The 16,373-nt window shown below is 45.6% G+C and overlaps 1 protein-coding gene across 1 annotated transcript in view; it reads left to right on the top strand.

Moving 5' to 3' along the window:
• NAV3 (neuron navigator 3) overlaps window positions 1-16,373 on the top strand; it is a 367,296-nt gene that overhangs the window by 147,706 nt on the left and 203,217 nt on the right. The gene's annotated exons all lie outside the window — the stretch shown is intronic.

Genomic DNA, 16,373 nt, shown 5'->3' with positions numbered 1-16,373 from the left:
TAATAATTTCATTCATTATGAGCATCCCTCTGTGTTCTGCTCTTGAGCGGCTAACTTTCTTTGAATGTTTTATTTGCAAGGGTGTAGAAATGGCCTTCCCCTGATAGTTTCTTTTAAGTGGTCAGTTTATGCTTTAGTTATAGGAAGGCAAAGTCTCTTGCAGCCCAGAAGGCCAATGGCAGATCCAGAGGTGATTCTGCCACTTTGCTCTGCTCTGCTGAGACCTCCCCTGCAGTACTGTGTGCAGGTCTGGAGCCCTCAGTATAGGAAGGACATGGAGCTGATGGAGAGGGTCCAGAGGAGGGCCATGAGAATGCTCAGGGGGTTGGAGCAGCTCTGCTATGAGGACAGGCTGAGGGAGCTGGGGGTGTTCAGCCTGGAGAAGAGGAGGCTCTGGGGAGACCTAAGAGCAGTCTGCCAGGACCTGAAGGGGGCTACAGGAAGGCTGCAGAGAGACTGTTTGCAAAGGCCTGCAGGGACAGGATGAGGGACAATGGCTTCAAACTAGAGCAGAGCAGATTGAGATTGGATGTGAGGAACAAGTTCTTTCCTATGAGGGTGGTGGAACACTGGCACAGGTTTCCCAGGGAGGTGGTTGAGGCTCCTTCCCTGGAGATAGTAAAGGTGAGGCTGGAGGAGTCCCTGGGCAGCCTGATCCAGTTGGGGATGTCCCTGCTGAGCGCAGGGAGGTTGGACTGGATGAGCTTTGGAGGTCCCTTCCAGCCTGGACCATTCTGTGATTCTAAGAATCCTAAGTTGATGGATAAAATTATTTTCAGACCAAGGCTGAAAACATATTTTGACAAAAGAATAGTTTTTAAACACCATTATGTATTTAACTGCAATTCTGTGTATTTCCCGAGGAAGTTAAACCATTCACATGTTAGGACCACATGAAATGTAGCTTGATGCAAAGCTCTTTACATATTGCTGTGTTAAGTTTAATATTTGTCTGATTCATTATTGGTTGTTTGATTAGTTTTTTTTTCTTTGCATGTTTACTGAATTGTGCATCTGGAATGTGATAAGTTGATGATCTAGGATGGGTTAAAAAGTATCAGACTACACTACTAAAATTTTGGTTCTGGAGCCTGTTCCTGTCTAAAATACCCTCTGGTGTTTATATCATAAACATATTTCTCCTTCAGCTGAGAAACCTCCTTACATATACTTCAGCCCACTGGAAAATCCCTGCTTTGAAACTAGGAATGTTGAAAAAGTAGATCTGTAAGCAAATGGTGCTGCTGGCATTTTAGTTCCCTCTTTTGATACAGAAATTAAAACACATATGCCTTGGCCATTATGATGTGAAATGCATTTTTTTTTCCTCTCTGCTACTGCAAACAAAAGTATTTGAATGTTGTCTCCATGAAGTTCACTGTTAACATGGGATCTAGGGAATTATGCTCTGATCCTAGGAGGATTTGACCACTCTCAATATTTTCTGAAGGATATTTAATGATACATCTTGTTATTCAGAAATCAAATGGAAATCCTAAGGAAGGCCTTCTGAATGTAGGGCTTCGGGTGTTCACTGCTTTAATCAGTGGAATTAAAGTCTTAGCTCACTTCCTGTAAATCCCTTTGGTTGTTGCTGTTTGTTTGCAATTTAGGAAAAGAACTGAAACACTTCTTGCTTTTCTGATTTACCCAGAATTAAAAAAAAAAAAATGTTACCAAGTTCCTTTGTACTGTTGCAAGGAATTCTTTGAGTCCAAAGAAACTTGGAGCAAAGCAATTGTTTGCTATCCAGGAGACAGTGATTGCACACTAGTCCTGTGTCTGTTCAGGAATGGTAGGCAAAGAGGGGATGAATTTCTTTTTACAGCTGTGTTTTCATTATAATTCCCCAAGATGTCACAGTTCTTTAGTGTATTTTTTTTTCCTCTTCTTCTTGCCATGTTTATATCTATAGCTATATTCTATATTTATATCTATACCTATATCTTCATCTATATCTATATCTATCTTCATCTATATCATCTCTATCTCTATCTCTGTCTCTATATCCATGAGATATAGAACTGGCTTGATGGCTGCACCCAAAGAGTGGCTGTCAATGGCTCCATGTCCCAGTGGAGGCCAGGGACAAGCTGAGTCCCTCAGGGCTCAGTCCTGGGATCAGTCTTGTTCAACATCTTTGTTGGTGCCATGGACAGTGGCATTGAGTGCACCCTCAGCAGGTTTGCTGATGACACCAAGCTGTGTGGTGCAGCAGACAGGCTGGAGGGAAGGGATCCATCCAGAGGGACCTGGACAGGCTGGAGAGGTGGGCACAAGCCAACCTCAGGAGGTTCAACAAGACCAAGTGCAAGGTCCTGCAGCTGGATCGAGGCAATCCCAAGCACAAATCCAGGCTGGGCAGGGACTGGCTGGAGAGCAGCCCTGAGGAGAGGGACTTGGGGGTGCTGGTGGAGGAGAAGCTCAACAGGAGCCAACAGTGAGCACTTGCAGCCCAGAGAGCCAAGCAGAGCCTGGGCTGCAGCAAGAGAAGTGTGGCCAGCAGGGCCAGGGAGGGGATTCTGCCCCTCTGCTCCACTCTGCTGAGACCACACCTGGAGTACTGTGTCCAGTTCTGGAGCCTCTGTTACAGGAGGGATCTGGACATGCTGGAAGGTGTCCAGAGAAGGGCCATGAGGATGAGCAGAGGGCTGGAGCTGCTCTGCTATGAGGAGAAACTGAAAAAGTTGGGGCTGTTCAGTCTGGAGAAGAGAAGGCTCTGAGGTGACCTTCTTGTGGCCTTGCAGTATCTGAAGAGGGCTGCAAGAAAGCTGGGGAGGGACTTTTGAGGGTGTCAGGGAGTGACAGGACTAGGGAGAATGGAACAGAGCTGGAAGTGGGGAGATTCAGGCTGGATGTGAGGAAGAAGTTCTTCCCCATGAGAGTGGTGAGAGCCTGGAATGGGTTGTCCAGGGAGGTGGTTGAGGCCCCATCCCTGGAGGTGTTTAAGGCCAGGCTGGATGAGGCTCTGGCTAGGCTGCTGTAGTGTGAGGTGTCCCTGCCCATGGCAGGGGGTTGGAAGTGGATGATCCTCGAGGTCCCTTCCAACCCTGACTGATTCTATGATTCTATGATTCCATGATATATCTATATGGGTGTGTAGATATCATTACAAGGAAAGATACAATCATGCCATGCCCAGAAGTCCAGCCTTGAAGTCACATCTAAGGCTGCTTTAACAAAATTTCTACTTCCATCAGTTTACTTTAGACCTTCTACTTCAATGCCAGGAGCTTAAAATCATTTCATTCCTTGATTAAACTTCTCCTCATAGCTCTTTCTGCTGCAAAATATTTCTGTCTAAAACAAAACAAACCCAAAGATTGCACTGAGCTGGATGCCATCTTTCTTATTTTCTATCTGTAAACTCAAAAGCAAGATATATTTGTGTTTTTTTTTTTTTCTGCTTCCATTCACCTCTACAGAAGTTCAGTATTTGTCCCCACAAACTGCACGACAGAATATGATTTTCTTTATCTGTGTTGTTTCAGTAAAGTCTTTAAAGATAAAGAAAGGTCTCTGCTTCCTTCTCTATGAAAGATTTCTATCATCTGCTATAAATATGCCTAATATTCCAAGCTGCTAGCAAACCAAGGAGCTGCAGGACTTAGAAGGAGAATTGCAGATACTAGGTGCATTTTATATATATATATATATATTTATTTATTTCTCTGTATATCAGTCAGTGGTGGATTGGAACTATCCCTCCCCCACTCCCCCCCCAAAGAACTGAAGAATTACCCCCAGAATAAATCACCAGAGCAACTCAGTTGGTTTGGAAGCAGAATGAAGCTGTATTGGCCAAGAGAGCCAATGGGATCCTGGGGTGCATCAGGAAAGGTGTCCAGCAGGGCTAGGGAAGTTCTTCTACCTCTCTACTCTGCCCTGCTCAGACCACAGCTGCAATCCTGTGTCCAGTTTGGGGCTGCCCAGGGCAAGAGAGACAGAGACCTGCTGGAGAGAGTCCAAGGGAGAGCCAGGAGGATGCTTAGGCGATTTGAGCATCTCCCCTGTGAAGAGAGACTGAGAGCCCTGGGGCTGTTTAGTCTGGAGAAGAGAAGGCTGAGAGGGATCTGATCAATGTCTCTCAAGAGCTGAGGGGTGGGGGTCAAGTGGAGGGGGCCAGGCTCTTTTGGGTGGTGCACAGGGATAAGACAAGGAACAATGGAGACAAACTTGAACATACAAGTCTTCATCTCAACATGAGGAGAAACTTCTTTGCAGTGAGGGTGACAGAGCCCTGGAACAGGCTGCCCAGGGGGGTTGTGGAGTCTCCTTCTCTGGAGACTTTCCAAACCCACCTGGATGCATTCCTGTGCAGACTCCCCTGGGTGATCCTGCTCTGGCAGGGGGGTTGGACCTGGTGATCTCTGGAGGTCCCTTCCAACCTCTGACATACTGTGATATATTTACAAAGCAAACAAAATCCAGAAATATTAAATGCAATGAATATGTACAGAATATTATACAATCCAGCCAAACACAAATGCAAGGATCCTCTTGTGCAGAATCACCCCCTGGGCTGGGCCAGGGGGATTGTTCACAACCTCCTCCCCTCCCTCCCTCCCTCCTTCCCAGCACCCTCACACAGCAGTCAAAACAGAAATTGTTCAGGCAAGGCCATGGAAGAGAGAGAGAAAAGTTGCAAACAGAAGTCACAGAGGGAGAAAAAGGGAAAGAACTCTCTGTGCAACCAAGTAGAAGCTATTCAATGAATGAATGGAATGATATAGACCTACCACTTGTTAATGTTCTCTGTCCAGTGGTAATTTATTTATCTTTTTTTCATTCAAATTCTTTGCAGTTAGGAACTAGGCTAAAAAGTTTCACCTTCAAACTGTAACGCAGTCCCTGGATTTAATCAATTCTTTTGTTTCCCACTGAAAGAAATATATTGGAAAAGAATTCAGGATCCTCTTCTAAGCAGCTTCTCAGGGTTGTGCTGTTAATGAGTAAACACAAACTTCTGTTTAGAAAGAAGCCAAAGTATGGAATTTAAAATAAAAACAAAACAAAACAAAACAAGCAAACAAAAAAAACCCCAAAACAATAACAGCAAGAAAAACCAAACCCAAAATAAGATGCCTTTGATGGGATTTATTGTGCCTTTTGCCTGCCTATTCCCATCTGAAATGTGCACAAGTAGCTTGCATGACTCCCAAGGTGGATTACTATAAAATTGCTTTTGTGGCAACTGTTCCAACATTAATTGCAGAAGAATCCAACATGAGTGACTGATTTAAAGGGCAAGAGTTCATGATTTAGAAGATCCTAAGTAACTCACATGGCTGCTCCATGAGATACCTGAGGGCTTTAGTTATTTGGGCAAAAAAATCTAGTTTCATACAGATACTTAAACCTTCACAGGATCCCAGGTTCACGGGATGTCAGGGGTTGGAAGGGACCCAAAGAGATCATTGAGTCCAACCCCCCTGCCAGAGCAGGACCATAGAATCCAGCACAGGTTGCACAGGAATGCATCCAGACAGGGCTTGAAAGTCTCCAGAGAAGGAGACTCCACAACCTCTCTGGGCAGCCTGTTCCAGTGCTCTGTGACCCTTACAGTGAAGAAGTTCCTCCTCATGTTGAGGTGGAACCTCCTGTGCTGCAGCTTACATCCATTGCTCCTTGTCCTATCACAGGGAGCAAGTGAGCAGAGCCTGTCCCCTCCCTCCTGACCCCCAGCCCTCAGATATTTATAAACATTTATTAAATCCCCTCTAAGCCTTCTCTTCTCCAAACTAAAAAGCCCCAGGACCCTCAGCTTTTCCTCACCAGGCAGTGCTCCAGTCCCCTAATCATCCTCATTTCACTGGCTTGCTAATGGGGATATAGAGTAGTGGCAGGAACAGCTCTTGCTCTCTTTTCTTCTGCTGTTGTTTCTGCTTGCAACTTCTCTCTCTTCCATGCCCTTGCCAGGGGATCTCTCTTGTGACTACTGTGTGAGGTAACAAGAAGGAGGGAGGGAGTGGGGGAGGAGGTGAATAGCCCCCCATGGATGCCTCCAGGGGGGGTCTGAGGAGTTTCCGTGTTGTTTATAAGTTTCTCCTCATGTTGAGCTGAAGTATTCTATGTTCAAGTTTGTCTCCATTATTCCTTGTCCTATCACTGTGCACCACCCAAAAGATCCTGGCCCCCTCCCCTTGACACCCACCCCTCAGCTCTTGAGAGACATTGATCAGATGCCCTCTCAGCCTTCTCTTCTCCACACTAAACAGCCCCAGGGCTCTCAGGTTCTCTTCCCAGGGGAGATGCTCAAGTCCCCTAAGCATCCTCCTGGCTCTCCCTTGGACTCTCTCCAGCAGGTCCCTGTGCCTCCTAAACTGAGGAGCCCAAAACTGAAGGCAGTACTGAAGATGAGGTCTCACCAGGGCAGAGTAGAGGGGGAGGAGAACCTCCCTGGATCTGCTGGACACACTCCTCTTAGTGTACCCCAGGATCCCGTTGACCTTCTTGGCCACCAGGGCACATTGCTTCCTCTTTCTTTCACTGAATGATGTATAGTGAAAAGTATCAAAGGCAATAAATAATGTCTCATTCTTCACCTTTTCCATGTGACATTACCAACTTAATAGATAACCTAACTCCTGTCAGTAGTAGTGATAAAATGAGCTATTTTATCCTTTCATAGTGGATGTTCATCTTTAAGGTAATTTATTATTGCACATTTATTGTGCAGCTACACTGTACTTTATCAGCCTGCTATGAATTAGTAGTTCAAAGTAAGCTTTAATTTATTTCCTTTTTTTTTATACTTACTGCTTTCTGGTGTTTTATATTGTGAGGACATTTGGCGTCTAGAAACCTCACGACAGCAAACCACTCATGGTGTAGATGTTGGAAAAGTTAGTTGGCAAGTATTGGTAAGAGATTATTTGGGCCCTTTGGTTCAAGGACAGGGAACTGCTTTAAAGAGTCCAGCACAGAGGCATGAAAAGGATGAAGGCAGTGGAACATCTTCCTTATGAGGAGAGCCTGAGGGAGCTGAGGGCTCTGTAGCTTGGAGAGGAGGAGCCTGAGAGGTGACCTCATTGCTGGTGATAAAGATGTGCAGGGGGAGTGCCCAGAGGCTGGAGCCAGGCTCTGCTGGGTGATGCCCAATGCCAGCACAAGGGGCAGTGGTGGAAGTTGAGGCATAGGAAGTTCCATGGAAACAGGAGGAAGAATTATTTCCCTGTGAGGGTGACAGAAGACTGGAAGAGGCTGCCCAGGGGAGTTGTGGAGTCTCCCTCTCTGGAGATATTCAAAACTAGCCTGGATGCATTCCTGTGTGATCTGCTCTAGGTGCTCCTGCTCTGGCAGATGGTTTGGACTGGATAATCTTTTGAGGTCCCTTCCAGCCCCTAACATTCTGTGATTCTGTGTGATTCTGTGATTATTTTTCATTAATTAAGTCTGTGATGCTTTGGCAATTGCTCTTCCCTGCTTTTGAGTGGAACCAGAAAAGTTCTTCTTATCAAAGAAGGCAGATAATGACTGCAGTAGTGAACACTCAAATGGCACATTCATGTTTACTCAGGAATTGCAAAACAATTTCAGACCTGATATGAGTAAATCTTCAGGAGTATTGTGAAAATTATCGTTTTTCTTTTTTTTGTATTTTATTTTACTAGAAGGCTCACATATTCCTGCTGTGTTGGACACTTAAGAAATAGAGCTGTTTTCTTTGAGGTGCTGTATACATTTAAGAGTGTTTTCTTTGGATGTGCACAGAAATGGAAGCAAACCCAAAGCACATACCCAGGAAGAGGCAGTGTAAAGTTTGCATAGAAGAATAATCAATTTTCTATGGCAGGCTCTTAACACAGACAGTGGAATAGATGGTTGGTCAGTGAGGTGGGTTGCAAACTGACTCAACCAAAGAGTTCAGAGGGTTGTCATCAGTGGCACAGAGTCACCTTGGAGGCCTGTGGCCAGTGGTGTCCCCCAGGGATCAGTACTGGGTCCAGTTTTGTTCAATATCTTTATCAATGACCTGGCTGAGGGCATTGAGAGGACCCTCAGCAAGTTCTGATGATACAAAACTGGGGGGTGGCTGACACCTGTCAGGCTGTGCTGCCATCCAGTGTGACCTGGACAGGCTGAGAGCTGGCTGCAGGCAAACCTCAGGAAGGTCAAGAAGGACAAGTTGAAGGTCCTACACGTGGGGAGAAATAAAAGCGCACAAAAGTAGAGGTTTGGTACTTCCCTGCTGGAGAGCAGCTCCATGGAGAAAGACCTTAGAGTGCTGGTGGGCAGCAAGTTCTGCATGGGACAGCAATGTGCTCTTGTGGCCAAGAGAGCCATTGGGATCCCGGTGTGCATCAGGAAAGGTGTCCAGCAGGGCTAGGGAAGTTCTTCTACCTCTCTACTCTGCCCTGCTCAGACCACACCTGCAATCCTGTGTCCAGTTTGGGGCTCCCCAGGTCAAGAGAGACAGAGACCTGCTGGAGAGAGTCCAAGAGAGAGCCAGAAGGATGCTTAGGGGACTTGAGCATCTCCCCTGTGAAGAGAGATTGAGAGCCCTGGGGCTGTTTAGTCTGGAGAAGAGAAGGCTGAGAGGGGATCTGATCAATGTCTCTCAAGAGCTGAGGGGTGGGTGTCAAGGGGAGGGGGCCAGGCTCTTTTGGGTGGTGCACAGTGATAAGCCAAGGAACAATGGAGGCAAAGTTGAACATAGAAGATTTCAGCTCAACATGAGGAGAAACTTCTTTCCAGTGAGGGTGACAGAGCCCTGGAGCAGGCTGCCCAGGGGGGTTGTGGAGTCTCCTTCTCTGGAGACTTTCAAACCCACCTGGATGCATTCCTATGCAGACTACCCTAAGTGATCCTGCTCTGGCAGGGGGGTTGGACCTGATGATCTCTGGAGGTCCCTTCCAACCTCTGATATACTGTGAGACTGTGATCCTGTGAATACTCCAAAATGTGAAGTGTGCACTTCACTCTTTCTATAGGAACTTGTTGCAGCTTTGAGATTTAGTTAAGAAAAAAAAAAATCAATTATAACTACAGTGCTGGTGGCCTTCTTTCTCTCTGTCAGTACAGAGAGATGACAACAATGGTTACATTATATTTTTATGCCTTGCTTTGCTGGTGGATTCCATTATCACAGCCATACATCTAAACTATTCTTGCAGTGATGATCTCTCAACCACCCAGACACTAAGGGGAAACATATGTGGATGAAAGCAGCTCTGTCTCATGGAGGGATCAGGCAGTGACTGGTTTCAGTAAGGCTGTCAGCAAAACTCCCTGAGACAGACAAACTGTTTTATCACGTACAGGAATGAGGAGCACAGCTTGAGGTCCAGCTGGGTTTGGTTAAATATGTTGTATGAAAAGAGCACCCTGGTTTTCCTAGGCATGTAAACAAAGGTAGCTGATTCCTACAGGCAGTTGCATACAGAACTACTGCAAGGAGCTGGGTTTCATGTTGCCTCCTGCTTAGGGTACTAGGAGGGAGTGAGAGGGGGAAATGAAATACATTTGGACTCACAGCTTGTGCTGTGTGAAACACAGTAATGCAAATGAAGTGGTTGGGGTTATAAATTGAAATAGATCCAGGCCAGGATACTGGCAAGCTCTAAACCAGTCTTGGTTAATACCAGAAAAAGGTCTTTGTTTCATTGCTTTAGATGTTTTCAGTATAATCTTAACATTCTACACCCCATGCATGGCACTGGCATAGCTAAAAAGAAAAAAGATGCACATAATTGTGCATCTTCCTGGATCAGGCATGGTTTAGTTGATTAGGTGGTGTTGGGTAATAGGTTGGACTTGATGATTGAAAAGGAACACTGGAAGACTGGAACAGTGTGCCCAGGGATGTGAGGAACAACTTCTTTCCTATGAGGGTGGTGGAACCCTAGAACAGGTTGCCCAGGGAGGTGGTTGAGGCTCCTTCCTTGGAGATATTCAAGGTGAGGCTGGATGAGGCCCTGGGCAGCCTGATCTAGTTGGGAATGTCCCTGCTGAGTGTGGGGAGGTCAGAGTGGTTGTCTGTGTACCCAAGCAAATAGATTATATTTAATAATGATGAGTTGCATGGATTAGAGATTTGATCCATGTAGCACTATGCAAGTCACACAGTCTCAAGCTGTGCCAGGGAAGGTTTAGGCTGGATGTGAGGAAGAAATTCTTCCCAGAAAGAGAGATTGGCCATTGGAATGGGCTGCCCAGGGAGATGGTAGAGTCACCATCCCTGGAAGTGTTTAAAAACAGCCTGGATGAGGCACTCAGTGCCATGGGTTAGTTGATTAGATGGTGTTGGGTGATAGGTTGGACTTGATGATCTCAGAGGTCTTTTCCAAGCTGGTTGATTCTGTGATTCTGTGATAAGGGAAAGTGGCTCTTACAGGTGCCATTTGTTAACCTCACATAGCTATGAGATTAATTTACACATTTGTTAAACTGTCCTTACCCATCATTACAGAATTTATTGGGAAGTGTTCCATCAAGAAGTGTAGAATCTCACAGAATCATAGAATGTTAGGGGTTGGAAGAGACTTCCAGATATCATTGAGTCCAAACCCTTTACCAAAGCAGGATCACCTAGGGCAGGCCACACAACAACACATCCAGGTGGATTTTGAAAGCTGGGGAGGGACTTTTTAGGGTGTCAGGTAATGATAGGACTGGGGGGAATGGAGTAAAACTAGAAATGGGGAGATTCAGATTGGATGCTAGGAAGAAGTTCTTCAGCATAAGGGAGGTGAGACACAGGAAGAGGTTTCCCAGGGAGGTGGTGGAAGCCTCATCCCTGGAGGTGTTTAAGGCCAGGCTGGATGTGGCTGTGAGCAGCCTGCTGTAGTGTGAAGTGTCCCTGCCCATGGCAGGGGGGTTGGAACTGAATGATCCTTGAGGTCCCTTCCACCCCTGCCAATTCTGTAATTCTATGACATATAAACTGCAATGGGAGAGATTTTGAATGATGGCAGGCTTCATTATTTTTTTTTCCTGTAATTAATTTTCTTACCTGTTCTGAAGCAAAATGTTCTTTTCATAACTGCTATTTATTCCTCAACAGATTCCTTGATAACAGCAATGTGTGAGTCAGTCTTTTCCTTGCCTTCTTGCATTGAAGTCATAGTTTATATTTGTCCTGCTCCTTTCTTTGTTCTACTGTCAGTCCTTTTATCCTTTTAGGTGTGTGACAATATAGTTTACAGGAACATATAGAGTCACACAGAAGTTAGTTGTTAGTTTTCTACATGGAGAATAAGACACCTTTAGAAATATGACACCTTTTTATTACAAACATATGTGGGTATGTGTGTGTGTGTATATATATATATATATATATGTATGTATATATATTGCCTGCACCTAGAAAGGAAGAATAAACTGCAGCAGGCTGGGAGGGGATCTGCTGGAGAGCAGCCCTGTGGAGAAGGACCTGGGAGTGCTGGTGGGCAAGTTCTGCATGGGACAGCAATGTGCCCTGGGGGCCAAGAAGGCCAATGGGGTTGTGGGGTGCATTAAGAGGAGTGTGTCCAGCAGGTCCAGGGAGGTTCTCCTCCCCCTCTATTCTGCTGTGGTGAGACTTCACCTGGAACATTGCATCCAATTTTGGCCTCCCCAGTTCAGGGGAGACAGGGATCTACTGGAGAGAGTCTAAGGGAGGGCTATGAGGATGCTAAAGGGACTGGAGCACTGCCTGGTGAGGAGAGGCTGAGAGCTCTGGGGCTGTTTAGTTTGGAGAGGGGAAAGACTGAGAAGGGATTTAATAAATGTCTATAAACATCTGAGGGCTGGAGGTCAAGAGGAAGGGGGCAGGCTCTGCTTGCTTGTACCCTGGGATAGGACAAGGGGCAATGGAGAGAAACTCCAGCATAGGAGGTTCCACCTCAACATGAGGAGGAACTTCTTTACTGTGAGAGTCACAGAGCACTGGAACAGGCTGCCCAGAGAGGTTGTGGAGTCTCCTTCTCTGAAGACTTTCAAGCCCCATCTGGATGCATTCCTGTGCAGACTCCCCTGGGTGATCCTGCTTTGGCAAGGGGGTTGGACCTGATGATCTCTGGTGGTCCCTTCCAACCTCTAATGTACTGTGATTCTGTGATCACTTCTGTAGGTTTTTGTGCTTTAGTCTGCTTTCTGGAAAACGCTAATGGCAACACAGCTGAATTGTTGGTTAGAATCTTCTGTCATTTCTTTATATTCATAGAATCATAGAATCAACCAGGTTGGAAGAGACCTCCAAGATCATCCAGTCTCTTTGCAGTTTGAGAGTCAATGGGGAGACCAAACAAAATGTTCACAAATATACTTTCAATGAAAAAAAGCTTAACTCTGTGATGATTCTGACTGATGCAGGCTTTAGGATGTGTTGTTTGATGTGGATTTTCTGGAAATCTGTGAAGAGGTTCAAAAGTGTATATTTGCACAAGTGGCAGTCTCAGGTTTTCTGGAACCTTCCTTTTCATTCCCTCAAGAAGAGAACTTTGTTCCAGCCTTATTCTTTCAAACTGCAAAACAGAATAGTGGCAAACATCACTTGCTGTAATTTTGTTCTGGTGCAAGATCCAAAATGGAGGTAAGGTAGGAAATGGATATGTTTGATCCCTAAGGGCCTAGTCCTAGTTCTGGCAGCACCCTGCTGTCCACTTGGCTGATTTGTTCAGAGAGATCTTTAAAATGATTGCATTCTTTAAGGTGAGCTACAAGCAAGGACAAGCACAGTAACTAAGAAGCACATTTATTGCTTCATTGGTGTCCCCTTTGTCTCTTTCATGTTGTGATTCATGTGTTCTTTCATGAAATTCCATAAAATAATCTATAGGACAAATACTGGGACCAGGGTGGGAAAAGTCACTGGGGCAGGTGATGCACTGTTACAAGTCACCAAGAGCACAGCTCTTGATGCAGAGCTGGGTTAGCTGCATTTGGGTTTATGATCTGTAAACAGGAAAACACTGACACCATAATTTTAATTGTCTTTTACCAGCATGAATCAGATAGAGGCAGACCTCTTGTATGAGATGCAGAAGTTCCAAGAGAAGCAAGGAGAAGTGCCATGGTGTGAGCTAGAGCTGCCTAAGCCATAAACATTCTTCTTGTGAATGAAAGAGTAAATTTGTGTGCGTGTATGGGTTTGTGTTAGATATAAATCTGTAAAATATAAAATATAAAAATAGATGTAGAAAACAGATACACATTTTTAACATAGACATAAATAAAGGCAGTAATAGGTAGGTAGGTATGTAGGTAGGTAGATAGATAGGTAGGTAGATAGATAAATAGATAGGTACATAGATAGATAGGTAGGCAGAGAGATAGATAAATAAGTAGGTAGGGAGATAGATAAATAGATAGATAGGTAGAGAGAGAGAGAGAGATTAGATAGATACATAGATAAGTAGGTAGATAGATAAATAGATGGATAGATAAATAGGTAGATAGATAAGTAGATAGATAAATAGATGGATAGATAGATAGATAGATAGATAGATAGATAGATAGATAGATAGATAAAGAGATAGGTAGATAGATAAATAGATAGATAGATAGATGGATAGATAGATAAATACATAGGAAGGTAGGTAGATAGATAGATAAGTAGACAGATAGGTAGGTAGGTAGGTAGGTGGGTAGATAGATAGATAGATAGATAGATAGATAGATAGATAGATAGATAGATAGATAGATGATAGATAGATAGATAGATAGATGGATGGATGCAGCTAGAGAGAATCATAGAATCACAGAATGCCAGGGCCTGAAGGGACCTCTAAAGATCCTCCAGTCCAAGCCCCCTGCCAGAGCAGGATCACCTCTACCAGAGAGACACATGGATGCTTAGATACAAGGATATATTTATTCATCAAGACTGGGCTAAAAAGGCAAAAGAAAAGATTGAAAAAGATTATCCATGGGAAAATTTCATTGTGTGTGTTTTTTTTTTTTTGTTGTTTGGTTGGTTGGTTGGTTTGGTTTCGTTTCGTTTGGTTTGGTTGGGTTTGTTTTTTTTTGTTTCCTCCTCAGTCTTCCCTGGTTGTGCATTTGAGGAATCAGGGATCTTTTACTTGCCCAGATTGTGTGATAAGGAACTTGGAAACTTCTGTTTCCTGTGGCACCTCTCCAGGCATGCTGAGCCTTAAAATATTACCTGTTGTGCTTTTGTTTGGCAGGCAGCCTGATGAGAACTGCACAGCCGGGGAGCACTGTTAATCAATCAATCAATCAATACTTACAAATAAACCAAACGTGTGTACATCCCAGTCAATTTCCATTGAGAATGCCTTCTTTTTAAAGCAGTTTTTCATCCAACAGAAACCACCTTGAACCCAACTGAAGTGCAGTCAGCCTAGTGATACAAATGCACTTCCTAAAATCAACAACATATTAAAGCTCAAGTACGCCAGGGAGGTAGAGAGGCTTTGATTACGTGCCACAGACCTCTTTGCCCTTTGTCTGGCAGCTTAGAACCACCAAGTGACTCAGCCTTAGAGGGAGATGACAGTGTGAGGCAAGGTGATCCTTTTGATCTTTCAAAAGGCTTAATGAAAGGTAGCTGAGGCTCAGGCTGACACCGCGTGGGTTACTTCCTGACGGAGGAGGTTGAAAATGTTTTCAGGTTGATTCATGCTCTGTGGCTCCATCCTTCAGCTTTGCAGGGTAGACACTTTTGCAAGGAGCTGCTTCTTTCCTGATGCACCATGCTGTTTGTATAGCAACAAGGCAGACTTCTTGGCAACTTAGTCCAGGGTCAAGCAGTCAGTTCCTTCTCTTTTCATCTTACCCTGCCTGCAACTGCATGCCCTCCAGCAGTTCCCTGGCTGGGTGGAATGTGCTGCTCAGCATCCCAGGCTGTGCTGCATGGCTATATGAGGGGAGGGGATTCTCCCCCTCTACTCCGCTCTGCTGAGACCCCACCTGGAGCTCTGTGTCCAGTTCTGGAGCCCCTGTTACAAGAAGGCTATGGACATGCTGGAAGGTGTCCAGAGAAGGGCCATGAGGATGATCAAAGGGCTGGAGCTGCTCTGCTCTGGAGACAGACTGAGAGAGTTGGGGCTGTTCAGTCTGGAGAAGAGAAGGCTCCCAGGAGACCTTCTTCTGGCCTTCCAATATCTGAAGGGGGCTACAAGAAAGCTGGGGAGGGACTTTTGAGGGTGTCAGGGAGTGATAGGAGTGGGGGGAATGGAGCAAAACTAGAAGTGGGTAGATTCAGATTGGATGTTAGGAAGAAATTCTTCCCCATGAGAGTGGTGAGACACTGGAAGAGATTGCCCAGGGAGGTGGTGGAAGCCTCATCCCTGGAGGTTTTTGCAGCCAGGCTGGATGTGGCTGTGAGCAACCTGCTGTAGTGTGAGGTGTCCCTGCCCATGGCAGGGGGGTTGGAACTGGCTGATCCTTGTGGTCCCTTCCAACCCTAACAATTCTATGATCTATGACACAGCACAGAGCCCTGGTTCCTGGAACCAGTGTGGCTGCAGGACAGCTGTGGTGCTCCCCACCAGCACCTCAAGCTCAGGCCCATCTCTAACATATCTGCAACTTCTTTCTCAATCTTACCCTGGTTGCCTCTGTGCTTAACTTCCTTTCTGGGCAATCTCAGCATATTGATTCCATTTTCTTATAACATTTAGCCAAGGGGCCAGCAACAACCCATTCTCACTGTTTCCTGTCTGCTGTGTTGGCTAGTGTTTCCCTGATTTGCAAGAGAAAAGACGGGAGCTTGATTTCCACCTGGAAGCCAGTTTGAGAAGGCCAGCTATTTCTAAGAATTTGGGATTAAATGTTTTCAGACCATTTTACCCCCTTCAACAGGATTTGCTTAACCAGGAGCATCTGCCTTCTCTTCCCATATGCAGTAGATGGAAGGGGAGAGCTAACCATGATGCCAGAAGCCAGAACTCCTGTTCCTGGTCCAGGTCCAGTGCTGCAACTGCTCCCAGGATTGCTAGACAGGGCTGTAACTGCAGGAGCAGTGGGGTTTCCTGCCAGCTCTGCAGTCAGGGTTGGTCTCCTCCATAGATGATATTTCCCTCTCCAGCCAGCACCATGTGGCTGGGCTTCTTAGGTGACTGCTGTAGCTTCTCTGGAAAGACAAAGTTAGGGAAGACTGCTGGTATGAGTATTAGAGCAGTGGGAAAGGTCTTGGGGGCAGGCAGCTGAAAACCAGAGGTTTTCAGAATTCTCTTTTGCTGCCTGGGCAGGGACTGGCTGGAGAGCAGCCCTGAAGAAAAGGACTTGGGGGTGCTGGTCGAGGAGAAGCTCAACAGGAGCCATCAGTGAGTACTTGCAGCCCAGAAATCCAAGCAGAGCCTGGGCTGCAACAAGAGAAGTGTGGCCAGCAGGGCCAGGGAGGGGATTCTCCCCCTCTACTCCACTCTGGTGAGACCCCACCTGGAGCACTGTGTCCAGTTTGGGAACTCCTATTACAGGAATGGTCT

This window comes from Indicator indicator, chromosome 3, assembly GCF_027791375.1.
Source record: "Indicator indicator isolate 239-I01 chromosome 3, UM_Iind_1.1, whole genome shotgun sequence".
Taxonomy (NCBI): domain Eukaryota; kingdom Metazoa; phylum Chordata; class Aves; order Piciformes; family Indicatoridae; genus Indicator; species Indicator indicator.
The sequence above is the reverse complement of the archived record's forward strand: the minus strand, read 5'-3'. Positions and strand labels throughout refer to the sequence as shown.